Genomic DNA, 12,751 nt, shown 5'->3' on the forward strand with positions numbered 1-12,751 from the left:
ACAACTTTCTCTACTCCTCTCTTCACCTTAGACCACCATGCTTCCGTTACGCCACTCTCATACATCGTCCTAAGGTCTTAATCCATCTAATAACTCCAAAGTGAATACTAAGAGTACTCTTATTGCCTTCTTCTAAGATCATCATCCTTAATTCGGGATTATTAGACACATAGATTCTATCCTGAAACCACAAAATACCATCAACTTCCACTCGAAAAGAGCTATCTATACCCTTACCAATCCTCTCCACTTGGTTCACTAAGAAAGGATCTAACTCTTAGGCTCCTCTAATATCATCCATTAATTCACTAGTCACCTTCGACATACTCAATTCAATGCTTCTAAGGGTAAGCTCACAAATCAAGCTTAAATCTCTAAACTCTTCAATCAAATTTAACCTTTAAATCATCAAAACGATAGATGAAAGATCATCCTACTCAAGGCATTTGTCACCACATTGCCTTTACCTAGATAGAAACTGAGATTAAAATCCTAGTCCTTAAGAAATTCCAACTATCTCCTTTGGTCAAAAGATATTTAAGACTCTAACAATCACTAAATACCTCAAGTTTAGAATCATATAGGTAGTGTCTCCAAATCTTAATGTAATATCATAACCACTAACTCATAGATAAGGTAGTTCCTCTCATGAATTTTCAATTGCCTAGAAACATAAGCTACTACCTTTCCTTCTTGCATCAACAATGCATCCAAATTCATCTTATAAGTACTACTATATACCACAAAAGGCTTACTAAAATCCAATAATATTAACACTAGTCAATCTTGCCTTAAGAGTTGGAACTACTCTCATACTTACTATCCCACATAAAGACAATACTCCTCCTAGTGAATGTAGTTAAGGGTAATGCTATCTTAGAAATTCCTTCAATAAATCTCCAATAATAATAAGCTAACCTCATAAAACTCTTATCCTTACTAACTGGCTTAGATATCTCTGCACTTAAACACAACTTCTACCTGAGACAGATCCATGTTTACCTCAACTGGAATTTACAAGAACTAGAAAACTTATCTCATACAATAAAAAAAATAAAATAAAATAAAAAAATAAAATAAAATAGTAATACTTAGATAACTTAACATACAACCGTCTTGGATATATCTCCACCCTCAACTACAATATGATCATATCACACCCTAAGATCAATTTCACTAACCACACAACATTCACCAATTGATCCCTAAGGTCATCTATCCACATATCAACATACATGCATATTAAATCATATTAGAATACCTACTTTAAACCTTCAAATATATCAACCATAAGCATGTACATGAACAACCTTTACCACATAGAATCATACAACCTTAAACAACCTCTCAATCCACATGAAAACACCCCAAAACATCTTAACAAAATCAATTATTATCCTTGCATTGCCTAACGATTCAAAAATATCATGACACCATACATATCCCTTCAACAACGATCAAACAAAATGATACCTAGAGATTTATACTCATCCAAATTATCTCAAACCTATCTCAAAAGAAAGCTAAGAGAATAAGCTACAACTCCTACAAAGACATAAGATTCTAAAAAGATCATCTTCTTAGCTAAAAATTTCAAAAACCGCAGCAGATATATTCAGCGCTTGCAGCTAGACCTTTGATCACCAAAGTAGCTATAACTGGAGTTCTAGACCTCCGTTTTACCTGATTCCAGCTCCATTGGAAAGATAACGTCCAAGGCTACAACGTTGGTGAAGACTATAAAATCTAAATCTGTCAATATGGTACTCATACTGGCACAACAAGACTGCAGCAAAAATATCCTTTACATCAAACAACAATAGTATATCAATATATCTAAGCCCACAAAATACCTCAACCGTTCCAAACTCACACCTCAACTTCATATTTAAGCTTTCAACTACAATCCTAAACCAAAACAACTCACATATTCAGTACAAAAGACTTAGAAAATAAAATTCACATGCTACCTAAACCATAAAAGGTCAACATGCAACCATCAAACTCTATAAATCATCAACACTTCAATCTCTCTTTAAGAATACCAAAACTCCAATTCTCAACATACATCATCCTTGGATTCAATCAATACAACTATAGCTTTCAAAAATTCCACCAATCGTAAACTATTAATACACTAAAAAAAAATCAATGTCTTACCCAAATCTAAGGCCTCAATAGTTCCTACAATATTAGCACAATATCTCGTCTACCACTACTCGCACATATGCTTGCAACACAAGCGATATCACTCAACCACTACTTCTTACGTAAGCAAGAAGTATCAAACAAATAAGCAATCATAAGAATGAAGAAGAGCGGTCATAATGGTATTAGCTAACACTATCATGACTATCATTCCTCTAATTACAAAATAACTTAACAATATCAAACTCAACAATATCAACACAAGAAGAACATCATCATCATCAAAGCAAAACATCATCATAGTACACAACAAACAAGACACAGTCAGAGTACACAACAGACTCGTGATAAGCACATAACACACACAGTTGATTGGATCGACCTGCTCTGATACAACTTAATGTGACACTCTCTACCCCAACATATATATATATATAATATATAATAATAATAAAAAAAATATCTTATTGGATAAAAAAAATATTTAAAATTGAAACTACAATTCCAATAATCATGTGAGTAGAGAATTCACATTCATGTACTTAATCCAAATAGCAAATAAAATTACAAAAAATAAAAATTGAATTTTCCAAAAATATATACTTCAATAAAATATAAACAACATCATATTATAATTCTATCTGTCCCGTGTGACACCTTCTACCCCACATACATAATACAGAATAAATATAAAGTACATTCTAGAGTAAATAAAACTTTCTTAAAAATAAGGTTTCAAAATACATAGATAGAGAGTTCACATTCATATTTCGTAAATCGTAGTCCAATACGAAAATGATGACAAAATAAAACATCAATCTTATAACAGTAATGAAACTCCAATGCTAAACCTAACTAAGCCCCGATGTCACATATCCTATCAGAGCATGCCCAACTGAAGCCTAAGCCTCATCACCAACATTCTCATGCTGATGATCACCTGCAAGACAATTTAAACACAGACAAAGAACAACAAAGGAGTGAGAAACATCTCACTCAGGTTCAAGTGCAGAAATAAAGGTTAGATAACACACACACACAACAAACATAAGTCACAAGTACAAATCACATGTAAACACTACGCATACAAAATCAATATCACTTGCACACTCATTTAATATGGAATGATGTCATGGACTCGACTCATAAATGCATGCATGTGGCGCCATATGGAAGTTTCACTTTTTTCATCACTGGTGACCCAAGGTACACCTAAAATAAGTCATTTCATGACATTGCCTGTTACATCACTGGTATGCGGCCTAAGCTGCACACCTGGCATAAGTCATTTCATCACATTGCCTATTACATCACTGGTATGCGGCCTAAGCAACATACCTGGCATAAGTCATTTCATCACATTGCCTGTTAGATCACTAGTATGCGGCCTAAGCAACATACCTGGCATAAGTCATTATATGCATATGATGCATTTCTCACATTCACAATTACATTGACTCAACACTTCACATTTCATTTCACATTTCACATCTCATCATATCTCATGTCACATTATGTCACAATGTCATATTATAGATCAAATGTTCACCTTTCACATTCTCACATCATATTCCCATAGTCTCACAAAGAAACTTCTCATCATCATATACATCAAAATGATACATAAATCATATTCCTAATTTTACCTCATAAGGTTTCCCAAAAGAACCCACAGAGCACTCTAATTCATATCAAAACTTATATGATTTTGAAATCAAATACATATTCATACATCACATCCAATAAGGAACACAATGAAAGAATCAGAAAGCAAAACAGAAAACATTCCTATTTTGCCTGTTTCTCATAGGGTTTCCCGTAGGAACCCATAGAGCACTCTAATTCATATCAAAACATGATCGTTCTCAAAATCAATCACATATCTACACATCACATTCAACAACAAGCCCAACAGAACAATCAGAAGGCAAAACAGAAAACGTTCATATTTTGCCTGTTCCTAGAAACATGCATCAGGAGGGATTGGGGTCAATCCTACTACCCAACAATTATTCCCATACCCTGAGCGAGGTTTCTCACTCCCCCCTTACCTGAATGAGCAGAAGACAAATGGTCTTGGTGTGATCTAAGGTCGTTCCTGAGTACTCTTCCTTAGAGCTCTTTGTTTCTCCTCCTTTTTTTTTCTTAACCCTCCATAACGCAAATGAGGCAGATAGAGTTAACGCTACCTGACTCCTTTCTTAAAATTAATCCATTGGGCTGGGTCAACCCAACCCATATTCCTTCTCTTCTAACCCACTTCTCTTTTTTCTCAAAATAATTAAATAAAATAAATACATGTATATTATAAAATATTTTTCCTCTATAATAATAATATATTTCTGACCCAAAAATATAATAATATAATATCAATAACAAAATATCATATAAAATCAACCTTCTCTTAAAACATATAAATATTTATTTAAAAAATGCTAATAAAAATACTTATTTAATATGTACAAAATAATTGTCCAAAACAATAATTATTTAAAACATACAAAATTAAATTCTTCGATAATTATTAAAATAATTATGACCAAATACCATATAATAATAATAATAATAATAATAATAATAATAATAATAACCTTTTTGAAAACTGGGGTGTTACAATTCTCCCCTCCTTTTAAAAATTTCATCCCCGAAATTACCTGAGACAAATAAAAAAAAAAGATATGTCTCCTGCCTTAGACTTTCTAATGTTCCACCTTAGACTTCTGGAATACTACAGACGAGTCGACAACTTCCTCTACTCCTCTCTTCACCTTAGACCACCACGCTTCCGCTACGCCACTCTCATACATCCTCCTATGGTCCTAATCCATCTAATAGCTCCTAAGTGAATACTAAGAGTACTCTTATTGCCTTCTTCTAAGATTATCTTCCTTAATTCGGGATTATTAGGCACATAGATTCTATCCTGAAACCACAAAACACCATCAACTTCCACTCGAAAAGGGCTATCTATACCCTTACCAATCCTTTCCACTTGGTTCACTAAGAAAGGATCTAATTCTTAGGCTCCTCTAATCTTATCCATTAATTCACTAGTCACCTTCGACATACTCAATTCAATGACTCTAAGGGTAAGCTCACAAATCAAACTTAAATCTCTAAACTCTTCAATCAAATTTAACCTTTAAATCATTAAAACGATAGATGAAAGATCATCCTACTCAAGGCATCTGTCACCACATTGCCTTTACCTAAATAACAATTGAGATTAAAATCCTAGTCCTTAAGAAATTCCAACTATCTCCTTTGGTCAAAAGATATTTAAGACTCTAACAATTGCTAAATATCTCAAGCTTAGAATCATATAGGTAGTGTCTCCAAATCTTAATGTAATATCATAACCACTAATTCATAGATACGGTAGTTCCTCTCATGAATTTTTAATTGCCTGGAAACATAAGCTACTACCTTTCCTTCTTGCATCAACAATGCATCCAAATTCATCTTATAAGTACTACTATATCAAAAGGCTTACTAAAATCCAATAATATTAACACTAGTCAATCTTGCCTTAAGAGTTGGAACTACTCTCATACTTACTATCCCACATAAAGACAATACTCCTCTTAGTGAATGTAGTTAAGAGCAATGCTATCTTAGAAATTCTTTCAATAAATCTCCAATAATAATAAGCTAACCTCATAAAACTCTTATCCTCACTAACTGGCTTAGATATCTCCCCACTTAAACACAACTTCTACCTGAGACAGATCCATGTTTACCTCAACTGGAATTTACAGGAACTAGAAAACTTATCTCATACAATAAAAAAAATAATAATAAAATAAAATAAAATAAGATAAAATAAAATAGTAATACTTAGATAACTTAACATACAACCGTCTTGGATATATCTCCACCCTCAACTACAATATGATCATATCACACCCTAAGATCAATCTCACTAACCACACGACATTCACCAATTGATCCCTAAGGTCATCTATCCACATATCAACATACATGCATGTTAAATCATATTAGAATACCTACTTTAAACCTTCAAATATACCATCCATAAGCATGTACATGAACAACCCTTACCACATAGCATCATACAACCTTAAACAACCTCTCAATCCATATGAAAACACCCCAAAACATCTTAACAAAATCAATTCTTATCCTTGCATTACCTAACGATTCAAAAATATCATGACACCATACATATCCCTTCAACAACGATCAAAGAAAATGATACCTAGAGAGTTATACTCATCCAAATGATCTCAAAACTATCTCAAAATAAAGCTAAGAGAATAAGCTACAACTCTTATGAAAACATAAGATTCTAAAAAGATCATCTTCTTAGATAAAAATTTCAAAAACCGCAGCAGATATATTCAGCGCTTACAGCTAGACCTTTGATCACCAAAGTAGCTATAAATGGAGTTCTAGACCTCTGTTTTACTTGATTCCAGTTCCATTGGAAAGACAACGTCCAAGGCTACAAATTTTATGAAGACCATAAAATCTAAATCTGTCAATATGGTACTCATACTGGCACAACAAAACTGCAGCGAAAATATCCTCTACACCAAACAGCAATAATATATCAATATATCTAAGGCCACAAAAATACCTCAACCCTTCAAAACTCATACCTCAACTTCATATTCAAGCTTTCCACTACAATCCTAAACCAAAACAACTCACATATTCAGTACAAAAGGCTTAGAAAATAAAATTCACATGCTACCTAAACCATAAAAGGTCAACATGCAACCAATCAAACTCTAGAAATCATCAACACTAGCATAAGTTCCACAATCAATTCATTCCATTCCATCATTCATCTACCAAACAAACACAATAGACTCATAATTCACGGCCAATTGGATCAACCTGCTCTGATACCACTAAATGTGACACCCTCCACCCCACATACATAATACAGAATAAATATAAAGTACATTCTAGAGTAAATAAAACTTTCTTAAAAATAAGGTTTCAAAATACATAGATAGAGAGTTCACATTCATATTTCGTAAATCGTAGTCCAATACGGAAATGATGACAAAATAAAACATCAATCTTTCCTAATAACAGCAATGAAACTCCAATGCTAAACCTAACTAAGCCCCGATGTCACATATCCTATCATAGCATGCCCAACTGAAGCCTAAGCCTCATCACCAACATCCTCATGCTGATGATCACCTGCAACACAATTTAAACACAGACAAAGAACAACAAACGAGTGAGAAACATCTCACTCAGGTTCAAGTGCAGAAATAAAGGTTAGATAACACACACACACAACAAACATAAGTCACAAGTACAAATCACATGTAAACACTATGCATACAAAATCAATATCACTTGCACACTCATTTAATATGGAATGATGTCATGGACTCGACTCATAAATGCATGCATGTGGTGCCATACGGAAGTTTCACTTTTTTCATCACTGGTGACCCAAGGTACACCTAAAATAAGTCATTTCATGACATTGCATGTTACATCACTGGTACGCAGCCTAAGCTGCACACCTGGCATAACTCATTTCATCACATTGCCTGTTACATCACTGATATGCGGCCTAAGCAACATACCTGGCATAAGTCATTTCATCACATTGCCTGTTACATCACTGATATGCGGCCTAAGCAACATACCTGACATAAGTCATTTCATCACATTGTCTGTTACATCACTGGTATGCGGCCTAAGCAACATACCTGGCATAAGTCATTATATGCATATGATGCATGTTTCACATTCACAATTACATTGACTCAACACTTCACATGTCATTTCACATTTCGCATCTCATTATATCTCATGTCACATTATGTCACAATGTCATATTATAGATCATATGTTCACCTTTCACAATCTCACATCATATTCCCATAGTCTCATAAAGAAACTTCTCATCATCATATACATCAAAATGATACATAAATCATATTCCTAATTTTACCTCATAGGGTTTCCCAAAAGAACTCACAGAGCACTCTAATTCATATCAAAACTTCTATGATTTTGAAATCAAATACATATTCATACATCACATCCAATAAGGAACACAATGAAAGAATCAGAAAGCAAAACAGAAAACATTCCTATTTTGCCTGTTTCTCATAGGGTTTCCCGTAGGAACACATAGAGCACTCTAATTCATATCAAAACATGATCGTTCTCAAAATCAATCACATATCTACACATCACATTCAACAACAAGCCCAACAGAACAATCAGAAGGCAAAACAGAAAACGTTCATATTTTGCCTGTTCCTAGAAACATGCATCAGGCAAGGGATTGGGGATCAATCCTACTACCCAACAATTATTCCCACACCTTGAGCGAGGTTTCTCACTCCCCCCTTACCTGGATGAGCAGAAGACAAATGGTCTTGGTGTGATCTAAGGTCGTTCCTGAGTACTCTTCCTTAGAGCTCTTTGTTTCTCCTCCTTTTTTTTCCTAACCCTCCAGAACGCAAATGAGGCAGATAGGGTTAACGCTACCTAACTCCTTTCTTAAAATTAATCCATTGGGCTGGGTCAACCCAACCCATTTTCCTTCTCTTCTAACCCACTTCTCTTTTTCCTCAAAATAATTAAATAAAATAAATACATGTATATTATAAAATATTTTTCCTCTATAATAATAATATATTTCTGACCCAAAAATATAATAATATAATATCAATAACAAAATATCATATAAAATCAACCTTCTCTTAAAACATATAAATATTTATTTAAAAATGCTAATAAAAATACTTATTTAATACATACAAAATAATTTTCCAAAACAATAATTATTTAAAATGTACAAAATAATATTCTTCGATAATTATTAAAATAATTATGAACAAATACCATATAATAATAATAATAATAACCTTTTTGAAAACTGGGGTGTTACATCCCGATGACACATGTCTTATTAGAGCAAAATCCCACATAGAAGCCTATGCTCCACCGTCCACATACTCAGCCTCATGTTGCTGATGGTCTCCTGTATATCAAAAAAGAGAAACAACACAAAAGAAGGGAGTGAGAAACATCTCACTCTGGCTCACGGTGTAGGAAGGCATACCGGATAGCCAAACACAAACAATACAGTTACCTTATAGATCAATCAACAACAATAGCTTATCCTATCATCCAAGTCATACAAATAGTTATTTATCATCATTTAATAATAAGAATGCACATGCATGGACACGGACTACATATTATCATGCATGTGGCGCTAGTAAAATATCACATGGCATATTGCTGCTAGCAATACATGAAGAGTAGTCTAGGAGTACATGCCGGGTCACACCCTCTGTGCACTCTCACTAGAAGGATATACTACCAGAGTCTCGTCGGGATAGCTAAGCTGCGCAAGATACATCCCATGCACACAATGGGCGAGACTGGGACTTCCAAACCGAGCTATCCCCAAGGAATAATCCCCAAAGCTTTTACACTAGGGGGCCTTCTCTGGCGATGTATTCCATATCGTACCCTTAAAACATATTTATGCATATGATGCATGTTAATCAAGACTCCATGTTTTTCTCATATCACATTTTCATGTCTCATTCCCATATCACATTCGCATTATCACATCATATTCACAATTTTCACATAGCACTTTTATTCATATCAGAACTCGTCTAGTTGTAAAATTAAATACATATTTTTACATTTCATCAAGCAAGGAATATAACAGAACAATCAGAAATCAAAACAGAAAATATTCATATATTGCCTATTTCTCATAGGGTTTCCCGCAGGAACCCATAGAGCACTCTAAATCATATCAAAACATATTTATTCTCAAAATTAATCACATATATACACATTACATTCAACAAGGAATACAATAGAGCAATCAGATAGCAAAACAGAAAACATTTATATTTTTTCTGTTTCTCATAGGGTTTCCCATAAGAACCCATAAAGATCTCAAATCATACAATTAATTGCATATAAGAAAAATAATAAGCAAAACAGATACAATTGGGAGAAACCCCTCATACATGAGCATACAAAAAATACAACAAACACAGGATTGGGGGCCAATCCCACTACCCAACATATATTCCCACACCCAAAGCGAGATTTCTCACTCCCCCCTTACCTCGATAAGCAGGAGTCGAATCTTGTTGGTCGCCCCCTCTAGGTTCCCCTTGGTCTTCAGAAAAAAAGGAGGAAAAAGATTAGAAAATGTAAAAATGAGTTTTAGAGAGTGCAAAACGCTAGATTTATAGGCATTAGGCCGTGGCCAGAACGGTCTGTTCTGAATCTGGAACGGGTCGTTCCCAAAGTGGAACGGCCCGTTCTGGGTTGAAAGTTTACCCATGTTTGCTCGAGTTGGAACGGCCCGTTCCCGTTCCCGGGCTATGAAAATCCAGAATTACTAATTAATAAATAAATAAATAACATATATATATATATATATATATATATATATATATCAAATTAAAATAAAATATCAATACAATTTAAAACATGATTTTCTTCAAATAATAATTATAACAAAATATCATAATTAATAATATTATAAAAAATATTTTTCATAAATGATTATTATTAAAAACCTTTAAAAGTTCAATCAAACCCATTTAATTAATCAAAATAATTATAATAAAATAATATTCATAAATACAAAAATAAATAATAATTATTCGTAGTACTAGTAGAAAAATTTGGGGTGTTACACAGAACGGGTCATTCTGCATGTGATTTTTGCACATGATGAAGGGGGTGCAGAACGGGCCATTCCATATTCGGAACAGGTCGTTATGGCCACTTCTGAACTTCTATAAATAGGGGTTGTGTGTTTGAGGAGAAAATGAGGTTTTTAGAGAGAAGGACTCTGGGTCTGTGAGCTCCTTTCTCTACCAAATTTCTCTGTATGATTCTTTTTCTCCTCTAGATCACTAATGCCTTCTGTCTTTTCTTGAAATTCATATTAGGAAACTTGCTTTTGGGAGGATTGAAGTTCCGGGTTAAGCTTCGGAAGGGAATTCTACTTCTTCTCAGTTATTGGCTATTTTGAGCCAATCTTTAGGTGAGGGAGGCTAGAATGTTTATTGTTTAGGTTTCATGTGAGCTTAGAAACTCAGTTGATGCATGAATGTTGAGAATCCAAAGATGGATTGAAGAAAATCTCATTTTTTTGGGGTTTTGAGAAAAAAGGAGGATTTTGATGATTTTGATGCATAGGTTGAATGCATGTGAGATTTTAGTTTATTTTAGAGTTGTATGGAGCCTATGCATTGTGTTTTGTGTTTGCATGTGGCTGGATTTGTTAGTTTGGATGAGAGATTTGAACTCTCTAACTGGAATTAAGCTGGGCGCGCTCAAGCTGCACAGGGCATGAGCATGTTTATTTGTGATATTTGAAATGTTGTTTTGGCATGTGTTGAAAGTTGAAGTTTTAGATCACGTATGTATGATATATGATGTATGGTGAGGTGTGATTCATATGTATGCTTTGTGATGATACGTATGAATGTTTGAATATGATATGGCATGAGTATATGTTCATATGTGTATGATTATTGATCATAATGGTGGGTAGACCATGTATGATGTATGATGCATTATTGCATGTGATGCTTTATGACATGAGTATGTTTATTGATCATAATGGTGGGTAGACCATGTATGATGTATGATGCATTGTATGTGATGTCTTATGACATGTGTATGATTGTTGATCATGATGGTGGGCAGATCATGTATGATGTATGATGCATAATTGCATGTGATGCCTTATGGCATGAGTTTAGCCTAGGACTTGAGGAGAGGAAAAATATTTTCAAACTGGAAGAGCTCACATAGAGTCTCTTGAGAATGGTGCTTGGATAGGCCACTAATATATGAGAGTGGTGCTCAGATAGGCCACTGGATTTGGGAGTGGTGCTCAGGTAGGCCACTGGGTTGGGTGAGTCTCCTCTAAGTCCTTAGATAGTGTTGGAGTGGGGTATGAGGTCGAGGGTTATTCCCTTAACCAAGTACTTGGGAAGGTGCGTGGATCCTTGCGGATAGTCGGTGGGCGAACTCCACAATTGACTTGGTTATGCATGCCAAGGTCGTGGTAAGCCCGTACCCAACTGTGCTATACTTGACGGTGGATCTGGACTTCCAATTGTGTAAGTGACATCATCCGAGTAAACCCGAGTGAGGATTATATCCTGTTTAGCTGTGACCGAGAGGGCGCATTGGGCGTGAAAACGGTTGGGGTGGTTTCGGTAGGATGGGATGTCACTTATACAACTCTATTGTTAGGGAGATCTCCTAGGTGTATGCGTGACGACGCATTAGATGATTGATATGCATTGATATCTGTCATGAGATGCATTTATTGCATGATTATTAATATGATGAAGTGTAGTGTTTGACTTCATGATTGGTGGATTGTATTTTATGCATGAGTAGTATTGGATAGAGTGTATGGTGTGACTCTATGAACATGATTGATAGTTGGATGATGTGTAGTATATATTTTGTTTTATACTTGTATGATTGATTTTTGGAACTCTAGCTTACCCTTCTGTTTCCATGTGGATGGACTGCGATGATCATACCTTGTATGGGAGCAGGTCAAGGCTAGCTTGGAGTTGAGGTGACC

This window comes from Cajanus cajan, chromosome 2 (assembly GCF_000230855.2).
Source record: "Cajanus cajan strain Asha chromosome 2, NIPB_CcT2T_4, whole genome shotgun sequence".
Classification (NCBI taxonomy): domain Eukaryota; kingdom Viridiplantae; phylum Streptophyta; class Magnoliopsida; order Fabales; family Fabaceae; genus Cajanus; species Cajanus cajan.